The sequence below is a fragment of the Myxine glutinosa genome, chromosome 2 (genome assembly GCF_964187855.1).
Source record: "Myxine glutinosa chromosome 2, kmMyxGlut1.1, whole genome shotgun sequence".
Lineage (NCBI taxonomy): Eukaryota > Metazoa > Chordata > Myxini > Myxiniformes > Myxinidae > Myxine > Myxine glutinosa.
In genome coordinates, this window is record NC_136262.1 from 57,399,133 (window position 1) to 57,415,554 (window position 16,422).

Consider the following 16,422-nt stretch of genomic DNA (forward strand, 5'->3'; position numbering starts at 1 on the left):
TTGGGGAATATTAATTTGTCTTAAATTAAAATTGTCTTATTATTGTCTTAAATTATTGTCTTAAAATTGTCTTAAATTAAAAATTAAATTAATTTGTGCCAACAAAGGCTAACCCCCGCTCTAGCAGGGAACATGGCCTTAAAATGCATGTTGTGTGTGTTGTGTTAAGGGAAATAGATATTACTATTTTCAAAAGGTAAAAAAGTTAATGTTTTAAATGAAACTGGAACCAGACGAAGAGGAAGAGGAGGAGAAGGCGGAGCGAGTGAGTCGGACAAGAAGCCTAGCTGCTTCGAGGTCTGGAGCGAACCTTGGCGAACGTGGGGTCACGAGTGAACTTTGCGTTTCCCGGGAAAGGGATTCCTGCGACAGAGTTGTCATCGCTGTGACAGATAAACCTGCGTGACAGGTTTTGCGGTCGATTCCGAAGAGAATCGTTGGAGTGCCATTACGTCACGAGAACGGGCCGTTGGCCATTTTGACTCGCGCCCGATTTTCGCATCGCTCCAGGTTTTTCACCTCGCTTTAACCATTTTCACCGCATTCAGACGTTGATCTGGTGTGTGTGTGTAACGTGGCTTTTGAGTGGGGAATCTGCGGTTCGCCGATTGGGAGCCGTGGAACATCCATACCCGAGGGTGTGATTTTCCAGTCGCCTTGAGGGCGCCTTTGCACAGCTTTGGCAGCGGGACTGTGACTGTCATCCGAACGGGATTCTGGTCTCGATTAGACATCGTTCTGACGGTCACTGGAGCGGATCGACTTTGGCTTGATGCCGGAATAGAGACATTGGGAATGTTCTTGTTTCACTCACTTGGAGCACAGTGAGTTATATTGTACGAAACTGATGGTACCATCATCGGAAGGATATATTTGTTGTACAATTGATTACTATTGTTTTTGTACTGTTATTCTTGTGTGATCTTAATACAATACTTGTTTGTTGGTAACAATTGGTGTGGTTTCACCATTGATCTAAGACATACAGAATAACACATCTTTCTGCCGTGACTCCTCCCGGGGCTCGGAGGTACACCGTGACCGGGGTTTGGGGAGGAGCACGTAACAATATATATATAGATACATATAATTATATTTATATATATATAATTACACACACACATATATATATATATATATATATATATATATATGTATATATATATTGTAACGGTTTTGAGAAGTGTGTAACGAATTTGAGAAGTGTAACGGTTTTTGAGAAGTGTAACAATTTTGGAGGAAGTGTAACGAATGTAAAAAGTATGGTTTTGTTATGTGTAACACCCTGTTAAGGTAAATAATGGTCGCAGCCGTCCTCCTAGTTAATTCCATGAAACTTACACGCAGGTCACGATATATCTTTTTAAATAGTGTATTTCCTTATTCTATGTAGGCTAAATATGTGTTTCCCACTAGATTGACTTTGCATTGTATCAAACAAAATAAGCGTAGGCCCTTCCAATTTCCCCAAATCATCTCCGCTCTCCAAAGTTCCTTTCAAAAGGGTGCGAGTTGTGTTCAATCCCGCAAGCCGCCATTGCCCATGTGCTAATCTCGGAGAAGAAAGGCGTGTCTCCACCTCGTCATAGAGGGGAGGATTGAGCCAGAGGGTCGCATGTCCAATCAGCACCGCGGTGAGCGACCCGGTAGGCGTGCCCTCGCAGCCGGCGGCTTGATTCCGCCCTGAGTTATAAAAGCGACTGTAAGGGACTGCTTTACCAGAGATGACCTGGGAGAGGAGCGAAGAGGCGCCACCAAGAGGAGCGGTGAGATGCGAAACGCTCCAAGCCAAAGAGGAGAGGTACTCGGAAAGGGAACCAGCTTTGGAGAGACGCGCTGAAAGGAGGGAGACGGCTCCACCAGAAGGAGAGGAGCAGGTGTGCCGAGCCAGCGCGTGACGTCTGCAGCAGCGGATACGCGACGGAGGGTTTTCCCGCCAAAACCGCGAGGAATTGAGAGCTGCTGCCTCCGACCTTGCCTCCCTCTCCAGCAATCCACCTCAAGCCCTACCTGCCTGCAATATCCCCCGAGTAAGTGTGAACGTCGTCTGTCCTACTCGTTGTCTTGGGGTTAAGTAAAATGAATAGTGTAAGTTAACGATTCGCTGTGTGACTGCTTCTTCCATCCATTGCTTGTGTGTGTATAATAAATCTGTTCTTCCTCCGTACTCTGTCTTCTTCTCTTTTCATTCTCTTTCGGTCGCTTTAGAGGTTTCCCGATTGAATATCTGTGGTGCGATCTGGTCAACGTCGGGTGGAATCGGGTTCTAATCGGGGAGTAACTGTTCGGACGCGGTAATATACCAACCGCTCGGTAAAATAACATCTAAAACCGCGTCTGCAACAATATATATATATACATATATATATATATATATATATATATATATATATCTTACTGTAATTCACCAAATGCCCGTCCCTCGGTCCGTCCGTTCGAAGGTACCGCAAAAACGGCCGAACCGATCGCAACAATATTTTGGGTGGGTAATCCTGGGATCCCCTGTAGTAAAATAGGCTATATTGTTTTTCCATTTTCAGCTTTGGCCTCCAGCATTTTCAGGTTTGGACTCCCGCATAACGTTCGCTTCGCATCGCAGTGACGGCGAGCACCAACATGGCGGCTGTAAGATTAACATGTATGTACATCTGATTACTTGATAAACGTACCAGAGAAAACAAATCGTTTGGGCAATGGGCTCTCCAATATTCGATGTGTTCACGGTTTGAATTACTCAATGTAACGTTTGTGACGATGTTTTCATTGTGACGATGTTGTGACGATGTTTGTGTTCACGGTAGTGTTTGACGTGACGGTGTGAACATGATTTCGTCATGTTTTTCGTTTTTATTTTCGGAATCGTTTCATGAACGTTCGAAACGTTTTCGGAATGTTTAATGAACGTTTAATGTTTGATGAACGTTTAATGAGCGTTAGAATAATGTTTAATGATCATTAAATGAATGAATGAATGTTGTGAATTATGCCATGGCATCGCGTTTGCAGCAGTGACAATATAAAAATGTTTGCCAAGAACTTCAAAGAGAGAAAAGGAACTTTTATCAGCAATGTCGTCTATCGTGAAGTTCTAAGCTGAAGAAGAGGTACAAAATCATTCCATTTTTTTTTCCTAAAGAAAAGCGTACAGTTGATATTGTTACGTGTTCCTCTACGATCTCCTGGTCTCGGTACACCTCCGAACCCCGAGAGGAGCCACGGTAGAAAAATATGTTACTCTGTGTTAGAAATCAATAGTGAAACCACACCAATGATTATAAATGAACAAATAATATATTGAAAATCACACAGGAATAACGGTACAACAAATGGCAATTAAGAGTGCACTCTATATACCATCAATAAAGTCAGATAACTCACTGTGCTCCCAGTGAGTGAAAAGGACACTCCTCAATGTCTCTATAACCTTTTCCAAGGCGAATGTGATTCGCTCCAGCGGTCGCTAGACGATATCCAGTCGAAGCCCGAATCTCGCTCTCCAGTCGATATTCGAATCACGTACAGTTGACAACGGTGATCGCCCTGCCGAAACTTTACAACGGCGCCCTTCAGAGGGGCACCTTCACCGCTCACTCAGCGAACCGCAACGTAATAGGAGACGAAGCGGTCGCACACACACATCCCCGACAAACGGTAGGATGTTGGGGTGAACATGACGCGAGGCAAAACCTTTGTAGGTGTCCGAAGCGCGGGGTTCAAAATGGCCGACGGCTCTTACTTGAGCCAATGCAACGAGGCGAGGATTCGTCGAAATCTCAGCGCCCAAATCTGACTACGCAGATTTTCCACTCCAGCGATAATTCCTATCGCCGGATGTCCCTTCAAGGAACTCAAAATTCCCTCGCGACTTTCGGTAGACCAGGCTCGCTATGGAGCCTTGACGTCACGCGTCTTCTCCAACTTTGCTCGCGCCGCCTCTTCCTCTTCACCTCCTCATCTTCCGGTTCAGTTTCCTGTATCATTTTAAGTTAACCTTTTTAACCTTAGATAGCTGTTCCTGAATAATAAACCTTTTGAGAATAATAATAGTACATAATATCAGAAATATGTCAAGTGGGTGAAAACCACAACAGCGGAAGTAACGAAGCCGTAACAATATCACGATTTGAAACACGATGGAATAATATTTACCGATATGAACAGTGATGTGGCTTTTATTGAAATTCTAAAAATACTGTTTAGATTTTGATGATTTGCGTGTGATATTTAACGGATGTTTATATAAATCGCGCCTCCCAATTGAAGCCCCGCCCTTAGGGCGGGTACCGTTGCTGGTATATATAATTATTTAATATGTATATAATTAATTATTTTTTTTATTTATAATATATATATATATATATATATATATTAATATATATATATATAATTATATATATAATTTTCAGCTCTTTCACGAGCCTCGATTCAGTATACAAAAAAAAAAGAAAAAAAAGAAAATGATTGATTTTATTTATATATATTTATATCAAGGTCGGACACTTACCCATACTGCACAGATCTATTTTCCTCCTTTAATCTCCTCCTCTTTCCACTGATGCGACTCAAAAAATTTGAGCGCCAGTGTTGTGCGACATGTTGTTGCTGCCTCTTCATCCAACTTGGAAAACAATTGCAGAATCTGCTTGGTGGAGCAATTAATTGTGTGTTTATATATATATATAATATGACTTCACGGGTGGGGGATCAACCATTGTGAGACCATTGAACAGCTCAATCCTAATAGTAATACTCGATATCATTTCACTTTAATTCCGTGGTTCTTTCGACTCTCTCTTTTATTTAAAATAACCAACCAAACTCTGGCACTTTGCACGTGGCATGTATGGCAGCTCCTAAACCTGCTCTTTTGTGGCAGTGTTTGTCACTCCAGCTGAATGGAGCGGGAATCTTTCACGACAGGTTGACCGACATCATAGCAGATCTTCCAAGAAAGGCAGCAGCGAGGAATCTGGAGTTGAAAGTTCGCTGCTGAAGGTCAGCGAGAGGTGACTGTTGACAAGATGGATAGGGCGCTTCGCTGATTGGTCCGCGCGGTCACGATGCCCGATGCTCAGTGGCTATCGATAGAGTTGTGGGGAGGAGAGGGCGGAGCGTGTCGACTCAAACCGACAGGAGGAGGAAAAGGAGGCGTGGCGTTAAAGGGGTGGTGTATAAGCTCTGGTGCGCAAGAAGCTTGCACGGAAAAAAATAATAATGGGTTCTTCGCTTTGGTTGTGCGGCGGCGCCAAGTGGACTGGGCAAATTGGCACGATCGGTGTTCGTGCATTGTGCCGCTCTAATTGCTGTTAATAAATCACGGGACGTATTTACGAGTCCTTGGCGATTTTGCCACCGTGTGAAAGGCTTTTAACGCGGGATCGCGTCGTCCTGGCTCACACCATGGCGACTTCTCCTGACGTCGTTGCTGCTACTTCTCCCGTCACTCTTTTTCCCTTCTCTTCTTCCTACTTCACACCATCCACCATCGTTTTCCTGCATCTAATCTAACTCCTCCTTTCCTCTTTAGACTCCGCCCACAGCTTCCATTCTTCTCGTTTCGCTTCAGCTTCCATCCTCACTCAGTGGTCTTGTCCTCATAATCCCTTCCCTTTCTGGTTCTTATTTTTAACTTCACGAATATAGGAAACGGCGCCGGCTTACACTGTGCACCACGGGCTCGTGGACATTGTAGGACACGCTGCTCGCTACAAGGGGTTAAATGGACGTATACGTGCCACGTACGGAAACAAGAATGTAAGGGAAAACACGTGGGTGAAATGTAGAAGGAAATAAAAACGCTACAGGCACCGCTACGCTACCCGTAAGGAGTAAAGTGGATTTGGATTTTGGAGAGAGGATCGAGAAATACCCACAAGGCAGCAAAGGGCAGGAGGAGCCGAGGGGTGGGAAGCGATTGGAGACGAGAGGGGCGGGAACACGGAGGTGAAGAGGCGGAGACAAGATAGGAAGAAGGCATTGGGGGCGGAGCCGATTAGAGAGGACTCGGGAGATAGGCGGGGACAGAGAGGGAGGGCAAAGGAAGAAGAAGAATAAGTGCATGCGGTCGTGTGTCGTAGTTGCTGGTTGGAAGAGAAAGCTGTCGTTTTGGAAAGGGGAAATTGAATGATGGGGAATAGGCAATTATGGAAATGAGGCGGGAACGTTACTGAAAGTTCAGAGTTCGTCGGGGGTTGTTCATTCGTACGATTTGAAAACCTCCCACTTGTCTCCCTCGGCTTCCACCTTGTATTCTTCCTCTTCTCACTCTTTTTTTTTTTAACTCTGCCATCTCCCTCTCTTCTTCCACCCCCTACCCATCCCCCTGTACCTCGTCTCTCTGTGTCTCTGTCTCTTCCCGGACCAGAAAAGCCTTGGAAAGAGGCCAGGCGGAGGCTTCGCTGCGCAGTGCACGGTAAGAGAACCGCACACCCGTCACAGTGAGTGTGTACACTGTGTGTGAGTGTGTACTGTGTTATCCCGTGCTGGGTCGCTTTGCTGTGCGTCGGTATATATATATTTTTCCTCCTCCGTGTTTCTCCGATGACCGGACCGATAGATAGATAGATCACTCGGCGTGCATCGCCCTACGGATCCACCTTTCTGTGTTTTATTTTTGTCAGGAAGCCCGGTCCGTGTCCGTGTGTTCAAGTGTTACTCACAATGTACGACATTTCACTCCTGTCTTGTGTTCATCGCGCTCTGATCGCCCGTAAAGCTGCTGGTGCGGTGGTTGCGTGAAGCTGTTGCTTCTGATCGGAATGGTGGTTGCGTGAAGATACCCCTCGTGATGGCAGTTGCGTAACGCCGATGGTGTTAGTAGTGGTGGTGGTGGTTCTTGCTGCTACGTTTGGTTGCTGCAGCTGTTACTATTTTGTTGTGGTGGCCGTGCGTTGGTGCTGCTACTGATGGTTGTGGGGTTGACTGCGTGCTGCTGTTGCTGTTGCTGCTTGTTTATAGAGGTGGTAGTTTTGTGTGACTGCTGCTGGTCTGGTAGTTGTATGAAGATGTTGCTACTGTGGTTGCTTTTACTGTTGCTTCTTTTACTGTTGCTTCTTTTACTGTTGCTGCTTTTACTGTTGCTTTTACTGTTGCTGCTTTTACTGTTGCTGCTTTTACTGTTGCTGCTTTTACTGTTGCTGCTTTTACTGTTGCTGCTTTTACTGTTGCTGCTTTTACTGTTGCTGCTTTTACTGTTGCTGCTTTTACTGTTGCTGCTTTTACTGTTGCTGCTTTTACTGTTGCTGCTTTTACTGTTGCTGCTTTTACTGTTGCTGCTTTTACTGTTGCTGCTTTTACTGTTGCTGCTTTTACTGTTGCTGCTTTTACTGTTGCTGCTTTTACTGTTGCTGCTTTTACTGTTGCTGCTTTTACTGTTGCTGCTTTTACTGTTGCTGCTTTTACTGTTGCTGCTTTTACTGTTGCTGCTTTTACTGTTGCTGCTTTTACTGTTGCTGCTTTTACTGTTGCTGCTTTTACTGTTGCTGCTTTTGCTGTTGCTGCTTTTGCTGTTGCTGCTTTTACTGTTGCTGCTTTTACTGTTGCTACTTTTACTGTTGCTGCTTTTACTGTTGCTGCTTTTACTGTTGCTGCTTTTACTGTTGCTTCGTTTACTGTTGCTGCTTTTACTGTTGCTTTGTTTACTGTTGCTGCTTTTACTGTTGCTGTTTCTACTGTTGCAGCTGCTTTGAATGTTGCTGCAGCTTTTACTGTTGCTGCTGCTGCTTCTACTGCTGCTACTACTCTTGCTGCCGCTGCTGCTGCAATTGTTACTGCTGCTCATGAATGGTTGTGGTAACCTGCCTATGGAGGTGGCACTTGTGGTGAACCTGTCACCAGGTGTGCTTGAGGAGGATCACCAGTCGTGTCAGTGTGCGTGTGATTGTCGGCGGCTCCTCGGGAATCACCGGCGGCGATTGTGGTAGCTAGACAGTGGCAGTCACAGGACGGGGTCCCTCACACTATGGGCATGCAAACACAGTGGGTCTGCTAGCGGACATTGTGTGAGGGCCACGCTGGTGAACATGCTAGAGGCAGAAGCTCCCAGTCACAGGTGGCCGACAGTGGCGGTAACGCCCGGTCGAGGGTGCCCTCCAGCCATGGTAACGCCCGGTCGCGGGTGCCCTCCAGCTGTGGTAACGCCCGGTCACGGGTGCCCTCCAGCGGTGGTAACGCCCGGTCACGGGTGCCCTCCAGCGGTGGTAACGCCAGGTCGTGGGTGCCCTCCAGCGGTGGTAACGCCCGGTCACGGGTGCCCTCCAGCGGTGGTAACGCCCGGTCGCGGGTGCCCTCCAGCAGTGGTAACGCCCGGTCGCGGGTGCACTCCAGCGGTGGTAACGCCCGGTCGCGGGTGCCCTCCAGCGGTGGTAACGCCCGGTCGTGGGTGCCCTCCAGCGGTGGTAACGCCCGGTCGCGGGTGCCCTCCAGCGGTGGTAACGCCTGGTCGCGGGTGCCCTCCAGCGGTGGTAACGCCCGGTAGCCGGTGCCCTCCCGTGGGGGTAACGCCCGGTCGCGTGTCCCCTCCAGCGGGGGTAACGCCTGGTCGCGTGTGCCCTCCAGTGGGGGTAATGCCTGGTCGCGTGTGCCCTCCAGTGGGGGTAATGCCTGGTCACATGCGCCTTCCAGCGGGGGTAACGCCCGGTCGCGTGTGCCCTCCAGCGGGGGTAACGCCCTGTCGCGTGTGCCCTCCAGCAGGGGTAACGCCCGGTCGCGTGTGCCCTCCAGCGGTGTTAACGCCCGGTCACGTGTGCCCTCTGTTACGTGCTCCTCCCCAAACCCTAGTCACGGTGTACCTCTGAGCCCCGAAAGGAGTCACGGCCGAAAGATGTGTTATAATGTGTGTCAATGACCAATGGTGAAACCACACCAACCAATTGTTACCAAAAAGAAGTATTGTATTAAGGTCACACAAGTATAACAGCAAAAGTACAATATGTTTCAATTGCACCACAAAAATACCATGTAATTCCTATGATGGTACCATCAGTTTCTTATTCAATAACTCACTGTGCTCCAAGTGAGTGAAAAGAACATTCCCAAAGTCACTGTCCCGGCACCAAGCCAAAGTCGATCCACGCTCCGGTGATCGCAAGAAAAATGTCGAATCGAGACCAGAATCCAAGTCCGCAAAACCCGACACGCAGGTTTATCTGTCACAGCGATAACCACTCTGTCACAGGAATCCCTTTCCCAGGAAACCCAAAGTTCGCTCGTGACCCCCGTTCACCAGCGTCTCCTCGAGACCTCAAAGCAGCTCGGCTTTTCTTCTGACCTCACTTGCTCCGCCTTTCTTTGTTATTCCTCCTCTTCTTCTACCGGTTTCCCCCGATCCGGTTTCCGGTTTCTTTTAAAACACTAATTTTTTACCTTTTGAAAACGGTTATCTCCATTTCACTTAAACGATAACAATTGTAGTACATGGAACCAAAAATCCTTGCAGTGGATGAAAACCACGATGACGGAAGTGACGAATCCGTAACACTCCCCACCCTCAAGAAAGAAAGTTGGAAAATAGTGAAAACTTTCTTTTCATGCAAAAACCCTTTTTAACAAACAAAAGTAAACCAAATGATCAATTCGCGTGAGCAACAATAATTAATATTCCCCAGAAGAAAGCAACAAAACTTCCAAACAACCTACAGGAATTTTCAAAGTTGGATTACTCTGGATAAAGCATCAACAACGACATTGTCCCTGCCCTTTTCATGCTCAATTTCCAAATTGAACTCCTGCAAAGCCAAACTCCATCTCATCAACCTCTGATTTTTATTTTTCATTTTTTGAATGAAGGTTAAGGGGTTGTGATCAGTGAAGACTTTTATAGGAAAGGTAGTAGTTCCCAGATACACCTCATAATGCGTTAGCACTAGCAGGAGAGCAAGGGTCTCTTTTTCCACAGTGGAATAATTTTCCTGATGTTTGTTAAACTTTTTTTCGAATTGTAGCACACCTGGTGATCCACGCCATCACCATCTTCCTGTAATAGAACTGCCCCAGCCCCCACATCACTTGCATCAATGGCCAACTTGAATGGTTCTTGAAAATCCGGGGCTGCTAGGACAGGCGAGCTCATTAATATTGCTTTGACGTGGGCAGAAGCAGCCTGACATTTGTCATCCCAAACACAAACTTGGTCTCTTTCCTCAGCAAATTCGTTAAAGTGGCTACCACATCAGAAAAATTCCTGCAGAACCGCCGGTACCAACCAGCCATACCCAAGAATCTCATAAGCTCCTCCTTCCCTTTTGGAACTTGGAAGCGATCAATGGCTTCTATCTTGGCTGTCACCGGTTGCACCTGACCTACTACATGGCCTAGGAACACCACCTGTGCTTTTACAAACTCGCTCTTAGATAAGTTGATGGTCAACCCTGCCTTGGTCAGTTTCTTGAAAAATGCATGAATTTGTTTAAGATGATCTTCCAATCTTCCATGGTCATGGTGTGGATGATGATATCATCCAGATAAGCCTCCACCCCCTCAAGGTCTGCAATAAGCTTATTAATCAGCCGTTTAAATGTAGCAGGCCCGTTTTTCAATCCAAAGGGAAGAACCTTATACTGATACAACCCATTTGGTGTGACAAAAGCCGTGATTTCCTTGGCTCTATCAGTAAGAGGAATCTGCCAATATCCTTTCAGCAAGTCAAATTTAGTTACAAATTTAGTTGGGCCTATTCTATCAATGCAGTCATCAATCCTCGGGATGGGACATGAGTCGGTCTTGGTCACTGCATTAACCCCGTTTTAAACCCGTACAACAGCGAAAACTGCCATCGGGTTTTGGAACCAACACACATGGTGAGCTCAATTCACTGCTGCTTGGTTCGATTATGTCATTCTCCAACAGATACTGAACTTCCTTCCGAAGATACTCCATCTTCACAGGGTTCATCCGATAGGGGTGTGGCTTCACAGGAGTGGCTTCCCCCACCTCAATATCATGATATACCAAGTCAGTACGACCAGGTACATCTGTGAACAAATGTGCAAACTCAAAAATTAGGCTGGATAGTTGTCCTTGTTGTTCCCTCGTCAAATGACCTAATTTCTCATCTAAATGACTCAACACTTCAGTGTTCGTCAATCTGGGACAAGCCTGGTCATCAATGTTATCAAACTTCACACCGGCCTCAACCTCTGGATTCTTTTGCACCCCGACTACAGGTGAGACAGGAACCATTTTTTCCACAGGCTTCCTCTCATAATATTTCTTCAGTCGGTTGACATGACACAGCTGCCGCTTTTTTCGTCGGTCGGGAGTTGTCACCACGTAAGCTGTTTCATTAACCTTCCTTTCGATTGCATAGGGACCAAAATATCTCGCCTGCAGTGGCTGACCTGGAACAGGAAGCAACACTAACACTCGGTCCTCAGGACTGAAATTTCTTATCTGAGATTTCTTGTCATGCCTCACTTTCATTTTATCCTGTGTCACTCAAGTTTTCTCTCGCAACTTCACAAGCCTTTGCCAATCTGTGCCTAACCGTTGACACATACTCTACCACTGTCGACTGCGACTCCTCCTGTAGCCACTGTTCTTTCACCAATTTCAATGGTCCTCGCATTGCGTGTCCAAACACAAGTTCAAAAGGACTGAACCCCAATGACTCCTGAACAGATTCCCTCGTAGCAAACAACAATAAGGGTATTCCCTCATCCCAATCCTTGTCACATTCAAAACAATACGTTCTGATCATCTTCTTCAATGTCTGGTGAAACCTTTCCAAGGCCCCTTGGCTCTCGGGATGGTAAGTACTTGATCTTACTTGCTCCACTCCCAACAGGTGTACCACTTGCTGAAAAAGCGTTGACATGAAATTGGAACCCTGATCAGACTGGATGACCTTAGGGAGGCCAACCAAAGTGAAAAATTTAATCAAGGCCTTCGCAATAACTGCCACAGTAATTTTTCTAAGAGGCACTGCTTCTGGGAACCTCGTGGAAGCGCACATGATGGTCAACAAATACGGATCCAAGTCCGAATCGAGAATCAAATTCGAGAATCAAATTCGAGAATCGAATTGTCGAAGAATCGAGACCAGAATCCAAGTCGGCTGACAGTCAACGCTGCCAAAGAGGCGCAAAGATGCACCCAAAAGGCGACTGGGAAATCACACCTTCGGGTATGAACGTTCAGCGGCTCCCAAACGGAGAACCACAAATTCCCAATCGAAATCCACGTTACACTCGCAAACCTGGCTAACGGCTGGGTGCGGTGAAATGGCTGGAGCGAGGTGAAAAGGCTGGAGCGATGCGAAATGGCGGGAGCGAGGCGAAATGGCGGGCGGGCCCGTACTGGAGGTGTACCTGCTCTCCAACGATTCTCTTCGGAATCGACCGCAAAACCCGACACGCAGGTTTATCTGTCACAGCGATAACCACCGTCACAGGAATCCCTTTCCCTGGAAACCCAAAGTTCGCTCGTGACCCCCGTTCGCCAGCGTCTCCTCGAGACCTCAAAGCAGCTCGGCTTTTCTTCCGACCTCACTTGCTCCGCCTTTTTTTCCCTCCTCTTCTTCTTCCGGTTTCCCCCGATCCGGTTTCCGGTTTCTTTTTAAAACACTAATTTTTTACCTTTTGAAAACGGTTATCTCCATTTCACTTGAACGATAACAATAATAGTACATGGAACCAAAAATGCTTACAGTGGATGAAAACCACAACGACGGAAGTGACAACTCAGTAACACCTCCAGCGGGGTTAACACCCTGTCGCGTGTGCCCTCCAGCGGTGTTAACACCCGGTCGCATGTGCCCTCCAGCGGTGGTCACACCCAGTTGCAGGTGCCCTCCAGCGGTGGTTATGCCTGGTCGCGGGTGCCATTCAGCGGTGGTAATGCCCGGTCGCGTGTGCCCTTCAGCGGTGGTAATGCCCGGTCGCGGGTGCCGTCCAGCGGTGGTAATGCCCGGTCACTGGTGCCCTCCAGCGGTGGTAAGGCATGGTCATGGGTGCCCTCCAGCGGTGGTAAAGCATGGTCGCGGGTGCCCTCCAGCGGTGGTGACGCCCGGTCACGGGTGCCCTCCAGCGGTGTTAACCCCCCGTCGCGGGTGCCCTCCAGCCGTGGTGACGCCAGGTCGCCGGTGCCCTCCAGCCGTGGTATCGCCAGGTTGCGGGTGCCCTCCAGCGATGGTAACGCCCGGTCTCGGGTGTCCTCCAGCCGTGGTAACGCCCGGTCTCGGGTGCCCTCCAGCCATGGTAACGCCAAGTCGCGGGTGCCCTCCAGCTGTGGTAACGTCCGGTCACGGGTGCCCTCCAGCCATGGTAACGCACGGTCGCGGGTGCCTTCCAGCCGTTGTAACGCCCGGTCGCGGGTGCCCTCCAGCCGTGGTAACGCCCGGTCGTGGGTGCCCTCCAGCCATGGTAACGCCTGGTCACGTGTGCCCTCCAGCGGTGTTAACGCCCGGTCGCGTGTGCCCTCCAGCGGTGGTAATGCATGGTCACGGGTGCCCTCCAGCGGTGGTAATGCCAGGTCACGGGTGCCCTCCAGTGGTGGTAATGCCCGGACACGTGTGCCCTCCAGCTGTGGTAATGCCCGGTCGCGGGTGCCCTCCAGCGGCGGTAGCACCTGGTCGCGAGGGTGGGGTGGAGGGGAGTCCCTTTATGGTGGTTGCGGGCACCAGCTGGCAGCGGTTGCGTGAGATCCACCGGTGGGGATGTTGGGTGTCCGACAACACGTGTGCGAGCAACTGCACTGGGCCCCCGGGTGGTGGTTTCCTGGGGCCTTCCGTCGACGGTGGTTTGCCGGGGCCTGCCGGCGACGGTGGTTTCCTGGGGCCCGCCGGCGATGGTGATTTCCCGGGGCCTGCCGGCAGCGGTGGTTTCCCGGGGCCTGCCGGCAACGGTGGTTTCCCCGGGCCTTCCGGCAACGGTGGTTTCCCAGGGCCTGCCGGCAACGGTGGTTTCCCGGGGCCTGCCGGCAACGGTGGTTTCCCGGGGCCTGCCGGTAACGGTGGTTTCCCGGGACCTGCCGGCAACGGTGGTTTCCCCGGGGCCTGTCGGCAACGGTGGTTTCACGGGGCCTGCCGGCAACGGTGGTTTCCCTGGGCCTGCCGGCAACGGTGGTTTCCCGGGGCCTGCCGGCAAAGGTGGTTTCCCGGGGCCTGCCGGCAAAGGTGGTTTCCGGGGTCCTGCCGGCAATGGTGGTTTCCGGGGGCCTGCCGTCAATGGTGGTTTCCATTTTCATCCCACAAGTTCATCCCAACTTATGCAATTTAACATTGCATAAGTTGGGATGAACTTGTCATTTGGGGCCAATGTATGGGGGTACCCTCAAAACGTGACCGATTTCGCTTCGCGTCGTGATCCGTTGGCACATTTTCATATTTTGGTGAATTATGGGGTCATTATAGCAGCTACACATACATATAAGGTACCAAATGAAAGCTGAGCTTGTGTCAGTTCGTTTCAAACCCTCATAAGTAAGTTTCAGACATATGTAATATGAGTTATTGGGGTACATTTTCACACACCCCTTATAGATATCCGGCGCGTCACAAAAATAATCAAATTTCTACATTAAGTTTGTTTTAGGTATATCTGTGGGACTTTATTCGTTCAAATCATATTGTAAACTACACTGTGACCCAAGCGCTACCATTCAATACCACAACTATCATTCTAGGACATAAACTGACAAAGTTATGACAATTTAAAACTTGGCACTCGTTAATAGCGCAAACATGGCAAAGCAAGGACAATACGTTCCTATGATTCAATACATCAATAACTCATGTACCAATTCTATGCTATAAGAATCTCTCATGTACCATGATCATAAACATAACTAAATTTGATGCTTTCAAATACAACATTTTAAAAGTCCTTACATTCTTATAATCGTCTTTTTGGTACCATCATTTCATCAAAAATATTAGTGTTTGCTATAAAAAAAATCCGAAAATGATATAAGAATTTACATTCTCAACTTGGAAAAAAAAAGGTTTAGAAAAAAGTGCATGCCAAATTGTACAACGGGCATATAAAGGGTTAAGCTGGCCGAATGTAATCTCATTACTGCACATCGGATTTTTATGTGAAAAAAGGGAAAAATTTTTTTCACATAAAACGGCTTTTTTGCGCGCAAAAAAAGTATTTTGCTATTTTCAGAGAAAAAAAAAATTTCGCCCTTTTTCGGAAAAATAAAATAAAATGCCCTTTTTGGTCGAAAATGTCTGGCAACGCAAAAAAAAATTCGGGAATTTTTCGAAATTTTTAACTGCGATCGAATTTTTTTTACTGCGATCGATCTCAAAAACAAAACGTTGCGTCCACTTGCGTGCGTTGCGTCCCCAGCGTGTACAGCAGTGAGGCGGTGTACTACAGTGAGAGAGTGTACACAAAGTGTGAACAAGTCTCCTATCAAGATGAGTGCTGCTCTTCGTGACAAGTGGCTGAAGGAATTCAACGCTGGCGGCGATGGGGCCACCTTCAAGTACGTGTCGAGTGACACGGCTTTCTGTCGAGCTTGTGAAAAGACTTTCCGGGCGAAGCAGAAGTCTGAGCTGGCCCAACATGTCCGAGGAGACCGCCACAAGAGCAACTTGGCCTTGAAGAAGAAGAGGACGGTCACGCAAGCCACCATGGAGGACTTTGGTGGCGGAAAGAGGCACAAGTGCGACGTCGTGGCTCAGGAGCTGTGCCAGGCCATGCTGGCCGCTGGCATCCCATGGTTGAAATTGGAAAACCCTGCCCTCCGGTCGTTCCTGGAGAAGCACATCACTCTCCAGATCCCCGATGAAAGCTGGATTCGAAAGCACTACCTCGACAAGTGCTACGACGAGGCCTTGACGGGGTTCCGTGCCGACCTCGGACAGCAGCCCATCTGGCTGTCCGTCGACGAGACGACCGATTCGGCAGGTCGATATGTGGCCAACGTCATCGCGGGACGCTTGTCCAAGGAGGGGTACTTTCGTCCCCACCTCGTCCAGTGCATGTTTCTGGAGAAGACCAACTCCGGGGAGATCGTGCGCGCAGTCAATGACATGCTGCGCTATCTTTGGCCTGATTTCAAGCCGGAGTGCCTCAAGGTCCTCGTCAGCGACGCCGCGGCCTATATGATCGAGGCCGGCCATGCCCCGAAGGAACTCTTCCCGGACTTGCTGCATGTGACTTGCGTTGCCCACGCGCTCCACCGTGTCTGCGAGACAGTCCGAGAAATGTTCAAGGACGTCAACGACCTGATTGCCACGACGAAGAAGGTGTTCGTCAAAGCCCCGTCGCGTGTTGTCCTTTGGAAGGAGCAGCAGCCCAATCTTTCTCTCCCCCCGGAGCCCATTCTGACTCGGTGGGGGACGTGGATCGACGCCGCGGTGTTTTACGCCGAGCACTTCGAGGCCGTCAAGGACATTGTGGACCAGCTGAACGATGACGACGCGATGGCAATCCGGAGTGCCAAGGACCTGTTCGGAAAGGCGGACATCAAGCT

At 48.7% G+C, this 16,422-nt stretch overlaps 1 protein-coding gene across 6 annotated transcripts in view; it reads left to right on the forward strand.

The window, feature by feature from the left end:
• The window catches only part of LOC137421773 (nuclear receptor coactivator 2), a 298,535-nt gene that overhangs the window by 116,751 nt on the left and 165,362 nt on the right, over nucleotides 1-16,422 (forward strand). For 2 of the 6 annotated variants that reach the window (XM_068108161.2, XM_068108167.2), the window contains exon 1: nucleotides 6,036-6,412. The exons of 2 other annotated variants lie outside the window; for them this stretch is intronic. The gene's annotated coding sequence lies outside the window, so the exon portion shown is untranslated. Of the gene's footprint in view, nucleotides 1-6,035; nucleotides 6,413-16,422 lie in introns of those variants that run through there. 2 more of the 6 variants (XM_068108166.2, XM_068108164.2) reach the window with 2 other exon arrangements.